The 15,419-nt window shown below is 37.9% G+C and overlaps 1 protein-coding gene across 3 annotated transcripts in view; it reads left to right on the top strand.

The window, feature by feature from the left end:
* The window catches only part of coro2ba (coronin, actin binding protein, 2Ba), a 44,061-nt gene that overhangs the window by 8,867 nt on the left and 19,775 nt on the right, over window positions 1-15,419 (top strand). The window contains exon 1 of one of the 3 annotated variants that reach the window (XM_016241215.1): window positions 13,858-13,939. The exons of the other annotated variants lie outside the window; for them this stretch is intronic. The gene's annotated coding sequence lies outside the window, so the exon portion shown is untranslated. Of the gene's footprint in view, window positions 1-13,857; window positions 13,940-15,419 lie in introns of those variants that run through there. 3 annotated transcript variants of the gene reach the window in all.

Here is a 15,419-nt window from a genome sequence, read left to right as displayed (position 1 = left end):
CTTCGGGTCGGCTTGCAAAAACCACTCCAGAGAGTCCATATAGTAGACCCTGATGAGTTCCTCCGTCCCCTCGGCAGCCAGACGTGGCGGAGCGTCCGGCGCCAGGCCTTCACTCGTTGAATCCTCGAGAACCGGTAGAATATGTACCTGGGTTCCATATGTACGACCTAAGTGGATCCCATATGTGTAAAGTCCACAGTATAGCCTTGAGCCCGTGTTTCCCCGGCAAACTTCTGCCATTCCAAGAGGGTTACAATCACCTCCATTGTATGTCCATATGTGTACTGCTTCCGAAACTTCCTTCGGGAAGGTTGGAGCTTCCGTAACGTCCCTGTTCCAAGTAGAACGGGTACGTTTCCCAGTGTTATCCAGTCTTACTCAGTGGGTAGTGCCATAGCAGCAGTAGCTGGTCCTCTTGTGCAAGCCCTGGCCTACGCCAAAAAGTAGGGGCGCAGGTGGCTTCCACAGGACACTGGAAGGGGCAGTAGCTGTGGCCTTTTGGTAGGATCCCAATTTCGTCAGTCATCCGACGTGACACGTCCCATCGCCACAGCTCCTGTACCACCGCTGAGCGGCCGGGTCACCGGCTCGGCTCCTCAGTGAAAACCTGAATATGCGCTGCATCTGCTGCCTACTTATACTCACGCTGTGATCAGCAGCAGCTGGATGCAATAATCACATGCCAATGTGCATTGGCTCGTTTAGTTTACACTCGAAGTGGATTGGTCTCGCTAAGCGAGATCCCAATTTTGTCGGTCATCCGACGTGGCGTCTCCGTTCCCTCCTTCAGGGAACGAGGGTTACCATACATAACCGAGATGATTGTTTATGAGAATGTATGCTTTGAACAAACATGATACGTATTTAGAATAATCACTTTGCAAGTATATTCCTGCACATCTAACCCAGTGCTGCTCAATCTTAGTCCTGGAGCACCACCAGCACTGCATATTTTGGATGTGCCCCTCATTTGACACACACACTTCAATTCATGAGGGGTTGCTCAGGTCCAGAACTGGAAAAATACAGTCTAGTTTATCATTTAAAATTTAAAAGACACAAGAGGTTTTACTTTACCAGTGCCTGATTCTTTTTCAGGGGGCTCTTAAAAGCGTGAAATTACATTTGGACTTACATTTTACCTTTTAGTTGGCTTTTAACATCACAGCTCAGAATAGTCATTAGTTTTCTTGTGGCTCTAGAGATTAATCACATGACATTTACACTACCATTTAAAAGTTGGGGTAAGATTTTTCAATAAGATTTTTTAAAGAAATTTCTACTTTTATTCAGCAAGGATGCATTAAATTGATCTAAAGTAAACGAAAAAACAACGTTACAAAATATATAATGTTTTAAACTTTAAAACAGTTTTACAGCATTTTTTTATTAAATAAATGCAGTCTTGGTGAGCATAAGTGACTTGTTTCAAAAACTACTGACCCCAAACGTTAAGTTATGTACAAGTGATTGCCTCAAAACAAACTGCCTCCAGAACTAGTACTTCTGGCATCACAGAGCATGTTCCATTGATATAAATGGAAAGTTAATGCATAGTTTTCTCCTTGTGCCATGGACCTCCTAATGTGCCTGGAGTTTCATATAAACTTGAGGAATAGACACTGAAATGCAAGATGGAATACAAAATGAGGTTTAAAACTAATTTCAGTTTCTCACAAGTGCATGTATTAGATCACATTTTACAGAAATCACTGTTTTTGCCCCTGAATGCTATCTTAATAAAGCCATCTTCACTGATATTTTTGCTTAGTAGTTTTACTCATCACCTCGCTCAGCCTCTCATACAGCTGTTTTATATTTGACACTAGTCTGAGTACATTTCAGAGCACACCTTGCAAAAGCCAGTTTTAGCTCAGAGTGCTGTGCTGGCGATCGCGCTGAAACAGAATCCTGCCAGCAATGAGAAACAGTCAGAAGAGATTAGCCAAGCAGGAAGAGAACAGGCTAATCCGACATTGTCATGTCACTGTGGAAGGTCACGGTGCTCATCAGTAGCTGAGTAACACTATTACAGGATGCCAGCCTCTGAGGTCTGGCTGATGTTGTTATAGCACCATCTGAAATGGCAGTGCTTTGATTGTGGAAGCCACAATCCTATGAAGCATAGGTCCTATGGAAATATATTTATTAAAAATGGAGAAAGGGGTAGAATGCAGTCATACAGAAATAGGAGTATAACAACACTTACAATATTTAGAAATTATTCCTTGAATGTTTTTCTATGAAACTATACACAATTAAGCAATTTGACAGACAGTCTACTAAGTAAGAATTGATCGACCACTATGCTTAATATTGCTTATAGCTTTTACACAATGCCTAGGTTATGGCACTGGGACTGTTTTGGGTTTGGGTGTGGTGTGTCTGGCTAATTTATCCAGGGCAGATGGCATGTCTAAACCATGATGCTCCTCTTCTGTGTAGCATACAGGAGCAGACTGTTACTTGCAAAGGGAGCCAGAGACTGCAGGAGAAAAAGTTTGTCTAGTCAGCAAAGCATTGCCAAATCTGAAGCCTTAATTCAATTTATAAAAGGACTTTCTCCAAGATGGAGAATGCAGGAGAGGGACTAACTTATATACAGCTTTCATAGGATTAGAAAGCACAGAATAGACTGAGCAGGACAAGGGTAGAGACAGTGTGAATGCCACCAAAATCTCATACCGACCAAATTATTTACTTCAAATTGTCAAAATGCACATTTCTGCTCTACAGTTTAAAAGCTGTCATCCATAGTTTCACACCAGTGAGCATACATAAATTATCATTTTCATGTGTTAATTAATTTACATAAAAGGCATCATTCTGGTTGGAAATTTCACACATACAAAAAAGACACTACTGGCAAAAGCTCTGTTCTAAAATAATAATAATAAAACTTTTTAACAATACTTTTACAATGGTATGTACTGTAAATGTATTGTTATTCAGACCTAGTGCAGTCTGGGATTTAAAGATACAGGCAATGCTACCTCAGAATCTGGCCAAATCAAGGTATCATTGAAGGCAGCATATGTTGGAACAGCCTTTGTGTCAGAAGCATTTCTACAATGGTATGTACTGTAAATGTATTGTTATTCAGACCTAGTGCAGTCTGGGATTTAAAGATAAAGGCAATGCTACCTCAGAATCTGGCCAAATCAAGGTATCATTGAAGGCAGCATATGTTGGAACAGCCTTTGTGTCAGAAGCATTTATATGCCTTAAAATGCTGCCTACATATGGAACTATGATTTGGAACTATGAATAACCCACTCTAATACATTTCAGTGTTTGCTAATTCCTATAAAAATGCTGCTCAGCAGAAAAGATGGACTGTACAGACTGTGAGGTTCAGTATTAAAGTATTGTGTCACTGACCGAGGTTTTTGTCAGGTATGATTATTATGTGTGCTGTCATACTGTGCACAATTCATCCGAGAAAAACATTTGACATATTTATCTCTCAGGACTACTTGGGCAGCTTTAATGAATTATTCTTAACAGGTGAAGTGGATATCTACTGAATCAGAGATGACAGGCTGTTAGTCTTTATGCAAGTTTGCTGGACTCTTGGCATTCCAAACTAAGAAATATGTAGGTTGGGATGGAAGTAATTTCACAAAGTGCATCTACATCTGTGTTAGAGCTCTAAATAATGAAAAGTATTCCGCCAGCAGAGAGCAGCTCCTGCTGTAAAGAAACGTTACATGTCAGAGAATGGGCTCCACATTTGACCCCACTCTTAAAAGACCAGATGCAAGAGAACAGATCTGGTGCACCTATCTGAAAATACCGCAGTGACTTTGGTCTATTTTGTTTGTCTCTTGGAGGCAAAGAGTCAGTACCGAATATTCTTCTTGAGCACTTGCCAGATGGCCGTCATTGCAACTGGGGCTTGTGTTTTTGATGCACACGGTTCAGAGCTGGCATCAGGACATCTCAAACTGCGTCAAAAAGCTCACACACATATCAGTCACTCTGTATTCTTTATGAATGCTTAAAAGTCACACTCAATGCCTACTTTCATTCAGAAATTTCCTCATTTCATGCTGAATTAGTCACGTCTTAATGCAGCAAAGTGTCATTAGTGAATCCTGTGTAATTTGATTGACAGATCAGCAGAGAGCTGAGTCATGGTCTAGTCTCAGGGTGACCATAACGATCATCTTCTTGCTGCCCTACCCCCTCCATCTCCTAACGTGTGCCATCCTTTGTCCTTCCTCTCTCTACCTCCCCACCGTAATCCCCATCAATACATCTGTTGGTTCTGCTTATCACACCCTGTCCATTAACAACAGGGAGGTTAGAGGAAGTAAAACAACAGACAGCTCCTGTCCTGGGAATGACAATCTCTAGGGGATGCTCTTTCAGTCACTGCAGCAATGCTTAAAGACACAAGGACACGGGAGGACATATGGGAGAAATAGTGTTGTCAAAAGACCCGGTATTTCGGTACTAAGTCGGTACTAAAAAAAAAAGAAAATGTTACGGTACCAGGTTTTCTTAAGTACCGGTGGTACCGAGTACCCGGTCAACCCAGTTCTTGATGCGCTATCCGAAAGCTATCCTCTTCATAAAACGTGGCAACCTCAAAAGGAGGAAAGCATCAAACTAACAAAACACCTTAAAGACCGACACCCCGATCAAATGAAAGAGTTCAAGCAGGTAAGTTTCAATTAAATTTTTTATATTTAGAGCTTCTGTTATGAATATTGTTCCATATTTTAATTTAAATGTTGGATTGAAATAAACCGCCGTTAGCGTATACGTAGTTAATCGTTAGCATAAGCGCGGCTAACGCTAATATAATGAGCATTAGAATGAAGTTTCTTTGTTAACTATTTAATGCTCCTATAACTTTTATTAGTGTACAAAACAGGAGGACATAATGGTATTTACTATTTTTACACACCAGAGGCTTTTAAATGAACTGTGTATCCAAAATATGCGTGTAACAGTGTTTATGTCATAGTCCGTCAGACAGCTCTGGGATTTTGTATTTTTTTTAGTTAGTTAGTTGTTATTCTTGGCTGAATAACTCTAGCAGGTTTTAAAAGCCCTTTAAAATTAAATATGAACACAGTTTGGATTAAATAAAAGTGCAGTCAAATTTTATCTCCTGTATAGACTTTACAATGACTTCATTTTATTTAACATGACTTAGATCTAGTAACATCTTACAGTGAGTGAACAATATATTTTTACAACATTCATTAATGTTTGTGAATGTTATTTAATACAAACACTTGATCATTCATGTCTGTTCATAGTGCATTAAATCATTTTAACAGATTGAACTTGTGATTTATGTATTAGTACATTTTGAAATTAACCCTAAGAAGAATAATTGCTATATAACTATTGTTTATTGTTAGGTCATGTTATCTAACAAATGGAATTTTATTGTAAAGTGTTTTTAATACTACAGTTTCAATATATTTGATATACACTTAATATGTGTAATCTTATCTAAATTTATTATGTGCCAATGATCTAATGTTGCATTTGGTCAGACTCAGTCCATTGCTTTACTTAATTATATTATATTTTCCTTTTACAGCTGCAGACTGAGGAAGATCCTGAAACACACCAGCAAACCCTAAAACAGACAACAGTTTACAGTTGTTTTTCAGTGGCAGCAGAAGTATGACAAAAACTTTTGGGTGAAACTTGTTTACTTTTTTTCATACTTTTATTACTTGTGGAAAAACTTGAAACAATTTTAAATAAGTATAAATAATGGCATTTGTTTTGTACATTTAATTTTTGTTTAACGTTATTAATAAAAATAATGTTGTTCAACTAGCATGTTTTTGTGTTTTGCTTTGGTACCGAAATTGGTACAGAGAACCGTGGATTTTCACTGGTATTGGTACCGAATACTGAAATTTTGGTACCGTGTCAACACTAGGGACGAACAAGTCTATTTAGTACTGATTTTGAATATTAAACAAATAAATAAATCATTGTACAGTATAGTATTATTATTAAAAAGTCAAAAGCAGATTGCATAGAGATAGACTTGTTACATCTAAAATAATATCTGTGATCACAATAACAAGCATAACCTTTTTTTTTTCTTTTTTCAAACTTTTTAAGACTGGGTAAATTATGGTTCTTCAAAGAAAAAGAAAAACAACCAAGTGGATGAAGAATCAATGCTTGTTTTATCTTATTTCAAGTCATCTTGAGGCCGCCTTGAAAATTAGTTGAGGTCCCGGATGAGAACAACTGATTTTGATCTTATACTGGCTTATATTAAAATGCTTAAATAATTTAATGCTTTAATAAATGTTTTAAAATATTTATATATGTTTTTTATTTATTTAACTAAAATTATTTTTAAAGGGGTCCTATTATGCTTTTTCACTTTTTTGATTTTAGTCAGCGTGTAGTGTGTATGTTTGGGCATTAAAAAGATCTAGAAAATTACAAATCTCAAAGTCCACTCCAAAGGGAGATATTTCGGTTTTTAAAAATCCCTTTTCAAGAACTAAACTCTGTTCCTGAGCATTATAACCCCAATTTGCTATTGTGTGCTGCACATTTTACTGAGGACAGCTTTTACAACACGAGTGAGTAGTGCCGGATTCGCCAAAAGCTGTTGTTGAAAGACGGAGCAAGGGGCGTGGCAGTACTGAAACACCGTCTAAGCTGTTTGCCAATCACAACGCACTGGGAAAGCTAACCAATCACAACACATTTTGTTTTTCGGAAGGCGGACCTTCATCAAAGCCGGAACTAATCGAGCCGTTTGTGCCAGGCTGGAGAGAAAGGTATTTTAATAGTGTAAATTATGTGAAAAATAATGTGTTTTTCGAACCACCAAGCATGAGAGCATGTTCTAGTACACCCCCAAAACAAAATCAAGACTTTGTAAAAGAGCATAATAGGACCCCTTTAAATTAATTTTATTTAATTTTAGTTTTCAATGGTCTTGACTTAAACTGAATAGTGCAAACCTGTTTAAAAACATTATATGGTTTGATACCTCGTAAAGTAATATCCAAAGTGATGACCTAGGTATAGGGTCGCTACTATAATGTAAGAATAACCACATAATTCCAGTAATTTTCCCATGTTTGCAGTTTCATAGTTTTGATAATTTTACAATTATTCTAAAATGTGGGAAATAGTAATAAAAAAGAGAAAGTAAGTGACAAAACTTCTGACTGGTAGTGAATGGATATACTCAGAAAAGATGCACACTCACAAGCAAGCTATAAGTAATATGGAGGCTACAGAGTGTAGGATAGAGAAGGAGGGGGTGTTTACCATTTCTATGGTAGAAAGGAACTTTTATAAGCATAACTAGACTTAAGAGTAGAGCAAGGCTGTCCTTGACAACGTGTTTCTCTTAGCACGGCATCAGATAACTTCCTCTTTCATTATTTTCTACTTCTTTATCAAAGTCTGATAACCCTCTCAAGGACATCCTGTCCCTAAGTGCATGAACAACATACAGTTTATATCCCCAGATGACACTTGCAGCACTTTACAAGTTTTTTTTTTTTTTACATATGAGTTATCAGAATAGAATACGGATTTCATTTCACAGAAAAGGATTGGGTGTTGAGTACTAAAGGGGTCCTATTATGCTTTTTCACTTTTTCAACTTTAGTTAGTCTGTAATGTCGCTGTTTGAGCATAAAAAAGATCTGCAAAGTTACAAAGTTCAAAGTCCACTTCAAAAGGAGATATTTTATTTAACAGAAATCACTTTTCAAAAACTACAACGAACGACTCGTTTGGACTACAACGCATATTTTCCGGGATTTGTGATATCACAAATATCGATGAATGGGGCGAGACCTGGTTGAGCTGCACTAGAGAAGGCAACGAGTGTTATCACTATGTCGGAGACACGCTAGCTTTCCCAAGCCAGACGAACTTAGAGTGGTTACAATCATCTGGTTTAAATCACGCTCAAATTTATTTGATATTGACTCAATATTTACATTGAAGCTCGCAGGTGGCTATGGTAAGGGGCATGACATTTCCCGACCAGGCGCAGAGTGCTGCCAATCACAACACACACTGGCCCAGCTAACCAATCACAGCACATTTCGTGTTTCAGAAGGCGGGCCTTCATTTGATACAGGAACTATTCGAGTCGTTTGTGCCAGACTGGGGAGAGAGGTGTTGTAATAATGTAAAATATGTGAAAAATAATGTGTTTTTTGAACAACCTAGTATGAGCCTGTTCTAGTACACCCCCAAAACAAAATCAAGACTTTGTAAAAGAGCATAATAGGACCCTTTTAAAAACTTCACCATTTGCAAAAGAAGGGCCTAATATTTCTTTCTCTCATTTCGTCTCCCCAGCAGTCCATCAACCCCCCATCTTCTGTCTTTTAGCTAGCATACAGTGTTGTAGCCTGACTGCACCCATCCTGTCTGTCTGATCCCCTACAGAGACAAAAAGGGAGGAAACTGGTGGTCTTGTTTCTTATGTTTTTGAGGAAGTATGTCATGATACATTCAATACATTTCCCAGTGTTCTTAGATCAACATCCTACTGTTCAACATCATGGCAAAAGAAATCATATTTTACCTGAGTTTTAAGTGTGAGTTGTTGCTGTCTGAATGCAATAAATATACTGTGTGTGTCTGATTGCTGAACAAATTACTCATATGAGCCAATTCTTTATAGTGAATCAAAAATATACAACACAGCCAGTGTAGTCTGATTCACAAACAAATGGCTTTTATGAGCTGGTTCTTTAAATGAATAGTTTAAACAGATGATTTACTGGTTTACTTGGACAATGATTGGCAGTACTGCAGTGTAACACTAGTCGAAGACCCCTAGTCTAAAACAAGGCAGATTTTTCATAATTGTTCTCCTTTTATACAGTTAGGTCATTTACAATGAGAGACGCTTTTCAGTATGTTATAGATCAAGTACAGTGTGTGGAACTTTCAAATCTGAGTGTCAGTTGTTACAGCTGCTTCTGCACCGTCCGGTGGAGCAAAAGATACAGCTATAAGCAGACAGTAACAATAACAATAACAAACAAAGGGCACCCCAGTACACAAAACACCCTCCAGTACAGTAGTAATGAGGGTCTCTATCCCATCTCTGAGCCTTTTTCCTCCCTCCCCAGAGTTCTGTCCTCACTGAGAATTGAAGGGATTTAAATGCCCTTCAGCTCTGGCAAAATGTTTCTGTTCTGGAACTTAACTTATACATGATTGTTTTCCTCAAGGTATTGTCATTTCTTAATAACACACAGTAAGCTTATGGCTTAGGATGATTTCATTAATGTGTGTGTGTGCACGGATTTAGTGAATCCAGTGAAAACTAAAAATAAACATACAGTATAGAAAATACAGTGTTATCATTTGCCAATTGGCAGCCATATATCGGGTAAATCTCATGTTGTCCTCATTATATCTTTGTCTGCACTGAGTAAGAGCTGAATTTTCTATAGTGAGTTTCCCAAAGTTCAGGGCTGGCAGACTTTGGACAGGTTTAAGGACAAGATTTATCGAAGCCTATGCTATAAACTCTCTCTACAGTCACCGACATTCATTCTGACTTCTCTGTGTGTGAGAAAGGACGGCATGCAACTTGACCTGGCTCTCTTTCAGCTGTATTTCATTCACAGCTGGAGCCAGAGCTGCCAAAACAGGCAGTGGGTCTCCTGGCTCAGTGTTATTATCTCCCACAGAGACAGAATGGCATCAGAACTCACTCCTGCTACTCAGAAGCAGGAGCGGGATGTTAGCTGCTCTAATGCCCAACAAAGACGGGTTCCCTGGCATAGAGAGGGGCTGAAAGCAGTCTAACCAATCACCAGCTGTGGCCCTCTGGAGGCCTTTCATCAGTTTTTGTGTCCAATTTTAAAGACAGAAGAAGCTTGCTTGCTGACTTGGAAGCTGTTGGAATATCAGTTGCTTTGAATGATTCTTTACATGAATAAGGCAGAATTGGGTTGGGGAGATCTAATATGTAATGGTGTGATGGATGGGACAGAGTGCATCTGAAAAATTCATGATAACAACCTGGTTGGTCTTGCATTTTGTTTAATCAGTCCAACATTGATATTAATAAGACAAAATAATTAGTAAATTGAAGATATGATGCATAACTGTATCTGCAATAATGGTAGAAAGAAAACCAAAGACATAGCAGCAGAAGAAACTGCAGGCAAGATGTGAAAAAGTCAATAAAATGTGAAGTCTCTGGAGTCTCTCTGTCCTGCAGCAAAAAGAGCATGTCCATGAAAAACACACATCAACCAAATAATTTTTTCCCATATAGTCTGCTAAATTTGCAGTGATACCATCCTAGACAAAATGATACATACTTCATCAGTCTTGTGTAGCCATACTTTTGACTAACTGCACAAAACCTGGCCCAGACTGAAACTTGTTCTTGTAAAGAACCATACAGGAAAAAAAACATCTGGCTGGCAATTAAATTGACAAACTCAAGTTTGTTTATTTTTTATGTGTCGTTTATGGGCAAGACGTAGCTGAAATAGACTAGATTACAGTAATAGACCAGTATCAAAACAAAAAAAAGTGGATCATCTGATCAGAATTTCTTCCATCAAAAAATTGCATGTATTGATTATTTCACAGAAATACTCAGAAATCAAATCTGAACTTTATACTGAGTGCATCACATTAAACACTAAGTACTGTAAATTTCAAATATTTAATGGCATTCATTTTTCATTTGGAAAAAAAACAGTGATCAGCTCTTTCTGAAAAACACTAATTCTATCAGTTCGGTACACTCTCAGGAAAAATACACAAAAATTGTACCTTTAGGGTTACCTTCAGCTTGTCACTAAAGATAGTACTCTCAAAAGGACATCTTTATGCTTTATATACCCCTAAAAATTCCTAATAGTACCTTAAAGGGATACTCCACCCCAGAATGAAAATTTTGTCATTAATCACTTACCCCCATGTCGTTCCAAACCCGTAAAATCTTCTTTCGTCTTCTGAACACAATTTAAGATAGTTTGGATGAAAACCGGGAGGCTTGTGACTGTCCCATTGCCTGCCAAGTAAGTAACACTGTCAAGGCCCAGAAAAGTATGAAAGACATCGTCAGAATAGTTCAACCATAACGTTATGAAGCGACGAGAATACTTTGTACGCGAAGAAAACAAAAATAACGACTTTATTCAACAATTCGTCTCCTCTGTGTCTCTCCGCATCACCGTAGCGCCATTTTGGAGAATATGCGCTGAACGCAAGCAGCGTACACTCTTCTGTGTCAGCCGCGCTGCACGGATGCGCTGTTTTCGTTCAAATAAAAGCGTAAATACACGTAGAAAACATATCATTGTGACGCGGCTGACACAGAAGAGCGTATGCAGTTTGCGTTACGGTTGAACCACTGATGGCAGATGGACTATTCTGACGATGTCTTTCATACTTTTCTGGGCCTTGACAGCGCTACTTACTTGACAGGCAATGGGACAGTCACAAGCCTCCCGGTTTTCATCCAAAACATCTTAAATTGTGTTCCGAAGACGAACAAAGCTTTTATGGGTTTGGAACGACATGGGGGTAAGTGATTAATGACAAAATTTTCATTTTGTCAGGTGGAGTAACCCTTTAAGGTACTATACCTTACATACTATGATACTAAAATGCTCTTTTTAGGGGTAGATAAGTTACAAGGGTATCATTTTAAGGGTACTGCCACTGTGATAAGCTGTTGTACCCCTAAAGATACAATTTTTGAAAAAATTTTCAGGAGGAAAAAAAAATGTACTCTTACTCCCAGACACGTAGCACCAGCCAATGAAATTAACATGGGCAATTTCAGCCAACACTGCCATTTTTGTGGGCAATATGCATCAGACAGTCATTAAACAAGCTGTGGGCAATCACTGGGTGTGTCGTCTGAGACTAAGACTAATGTTTCATGCCTCACACACCCCCTTGTATTTCCTACATAAAGAGAAGTCCTCAAAATGAACATATTAACTTTTCTTGAGGCTAAACATCAATTACCAGTACACCTAAATGAACATGACTTTGTTTTATTATCTAATTTACCGCAATTTGTTTTTCAGCCCTTGTTTTTCTTGTATGACAGTATAAATGCTCACAGCTAAACAGACATTATCTTATAATGTGTAGTGTACTGTCAGAAATATTCTCTGGACAGTATTTGCATCAATGTCTGTACCAGACTACCAAATACCTGCATTTGACAGACACATGGTGAACAGAGAGTAGAATAAATCTTGTCTGTCTGCATAGAGGTTGTTAAGAGCTAGCCAAATATCCCATTTAATCATTCAACATAATTAGAGAGAGAGACATTCGTTTTAACATAGGTCTGAGAACACAATGTCCAATGTCTTATTAACATCCTTGTGTTTATTTCTAAAAATATCACACAGCCTAATTATAATATATTAATTATATCTGAGAAGTTGTAAATCGACCAACCACAGAAAAACAAACCAGCCTCTCGTATCTTCCACATGTAGGGTCAATAGGACATCTTACCCAAACAAAATGCATAAAAAATGCATTTACTCTGTTTAACATAACATAACAATATGACTAGTTGGTTAAACGTGGTGGACATGACTACACAATCAACGTTTAATGAATTTAATTGAAGATTTCACAGACCACAACTACTGAAACAAAATATGCATAGAAAAATGTAACAGCATACTTATCTAACTGTATAGCAATGGAACTGTTTTTTTTTCCTTTGGAAGAAATTACATTTCTATTCAATAAGAATGCATTAAATGGTGTTCTTTTGAATTTTCTATTCACTAAAGAAATAAAATGTATCACAGATACTACACAGCACAAGTGTTTTAAACATTGATGATAATAGGCAATGTTACTTGAGAATTTCTGAAAATCATTCTATTTCTGAAGGAATTTTCAGTTTTGCCATTCCAGGAAGAAATTACATTTTAATTCAAATAGGAAACAGTTATTTAAAACTGGAATAATATTTCATAATATTACTGTTTTAAAGTATTTTTTATCAAATAAATGCCACATTGGTCAGCATAAGAGACTTTTTAAAAACATTAGCAACCCTTATCGACCCAAAGCTTGAACTGTAGTGTAAATATACAAATACAAAGTAACTTGAGTGTAATTTACTGATACTGACCATGATGCACACATCTGATGTAGTTTCAACACACTGATGAAACTTCTAATCATGACATGTACTGTATATGCAACTGTAAGTCTATATATCTCAAATATAGCATATAATATTCACTATTTTATCTGGAGGACTGGACAATGAATGAAGAGATTAAAAAAAGAGGAACATAGATGGGGAGAGAGCTCAGGAACAAGAAGGTAATCTTGTTATTATGTTTTTATGACCATAGCTGCCTGCTATAGTCGATGCACATACGGCAATAATCATCCTCCAGTGGAAATGAGGACACTTCCCCCAGACATAAGTAGACAGAGTGCAGTTGTGTCATGCTTATTGTATAACTCTACATTGTATTTTAGTTTAGATCAATATGTTCTATAAAATGAATGAGATGTGCTCAGTCAATGGCAGTAATAAACAAAAAGACATTAATAAGCAAACACTGACATACAGTAAAGAGAGGATGGAGCAACCAACGACTTGTGCCTGTGAGGAAAATAACGTGCATATGTTAGAAAGGGAGTAACTATGTGTGTGTGTGTGTGTTGCAGGCAGAGAGAAAGATATTCAACCTCTAGCAATTACAGTAGCTGATGTGGGGCTTGGCCTGGGAAGAGGGAGGGAATGAAGTAGTAAGGGAGGGATGAAAGGAGACTGTGGGAGGAGAACGCTTGGAGGAAAAGGGAAAAGAGAGAAACAGATGCAAGTAACTCAGGCCGGCAAACTAGATGCACGCAGGAAGCCGAAGAAGATACAAGCTCTTTTTGTAGATGACTGCAGAATTCAGAGGGTGGGGAGCTCAAAACCAGAGGAAAGGTAGGAAATTAGCTTGAATAATTTGGAATCGGACATTGAGGTGAAACTAATAATAAATAATATATATTATTCTCATATATTGAATACGAAAATATATTTTGTGGATTCGTATACAGAAATTCTGTAATACAGATAAACAGTACACAGATAGAGAGTGGTCAGCTGGTCTTTTAGAGAAGTGAGCGAGTGTGCATGTACGTGCAGTATTAAATGAATAATGTTCTTGTATGCAAACCTCAAAGGCACAGCTCTCTATAGCTGAAGGCCTCTCTCTAGTTGATTCGGTTATGGTTAAACAGACAGGACAACTTGCACGCAAACTGCTAAATGCTTTAGGACTACTGTAAACATTCACACAGTAGGAGAGCTGAAAATTACACATGTGGAATTTAAAAAAAAGTGATGAGGACAGAAAGATCCCAGATAGATGTGATTTCAAGCCTCACTGCTAACAGAAACATGATTAGCCAAACTTTTTTAACTATGCTAATACTATTCCCGATTAATCATCTTTGTTAGAAGCCTTGGCAGATTTGTTAGAAATAAACTAAAGACTAAGGGTTCTACATGTTCTCATACAAAAGCAGAGGGACATTGCAGTCATCAGTCACGAGTGATGTCAATCTCTCATAAAGATTCAGATCAGACACTGGTGATTTAACACTTCCTGTCCTCCTTGTGGCCACTATCTGTTCGAATCGCAGCTCATTTTAGTTTGAATGGCACAGTCTCATTCATTAGAGCCTAAATTGATGCTTGCACATTCCTCTAGGCTAAACTACACACGGCGGTTTGAGTTGTGAGTGAAGTTTTACAAGCATCCACCCAAACGCTTCCTGTTTGAGTGGCGGAGTCTTCTAAAGGGTTTCATAAAATGGAGCCAAATCAGCACTAACGGCTCCAATATCTGTATTTCACTTATCATATTATGTTGTCACTGTACATTTTAATTGTTATATATTTATTGACGTAGTCTGTATCTGAGTTTGCTTAAAGGCCCAAGACCCCAAGTGAAGTTGGGCTATGATAACAACTAGTTGGGATCTGGGTGTTGGTTTGTGTTTTGTGTCTTGTTTACTTTGTCTTTTTTTCTTCCAAGGGTTTTTTTTTTATTTGCTGGTCGATTGCAAAAATACAGATTAAAGTTTACTATTAGAATCATACCAAAACACTTATCTGTTTTTTTTTTTTTTAGTTGTCGCCTGCCGCCATCTTGGCAGCGCGTCACCGTGCGTCACTCTCGGATAATCGAAAATGGGCAAAGAGGCGTGAGCAAGTTGCTGAAACCACGCCCACCTAGCTCGACGGCAGTGTCAGCAGCGGCAATCCACCTGTCACTCAAGAGGCCACGCCCTTAATTATACAGCACTTTAAGGCTTAATATAATTACAAAAAATTCACCCCCCTCACAGTTGTCATGAAGGGCAAAATTAGCTATATAGACCAAAATCATTTTTTGAACCAGGCTGTAAACGTTTTT

This window comes from Sinocyclocheilus grahami, unplaced genomic scaffold (genome assembly GCF_001515645.1).
Source record: "Sinocyclocheilus grahami isolate Dianchi unplaced genomic scaffold, SAMN03320097.WGS_v1.1 scaffold615.1, whole genome shotgun sequence".
Taxonomy (NCBI): Eukaryota; Metazoa; Chordata; class Actinopteri; order Cypriniformes; family Cyprinidae; genus Sinocyclocheilus; species Sinocyclocheilus grahami.
This window is presented reverse-complemented; position numbering and strand designations above follow the sequence as displayed.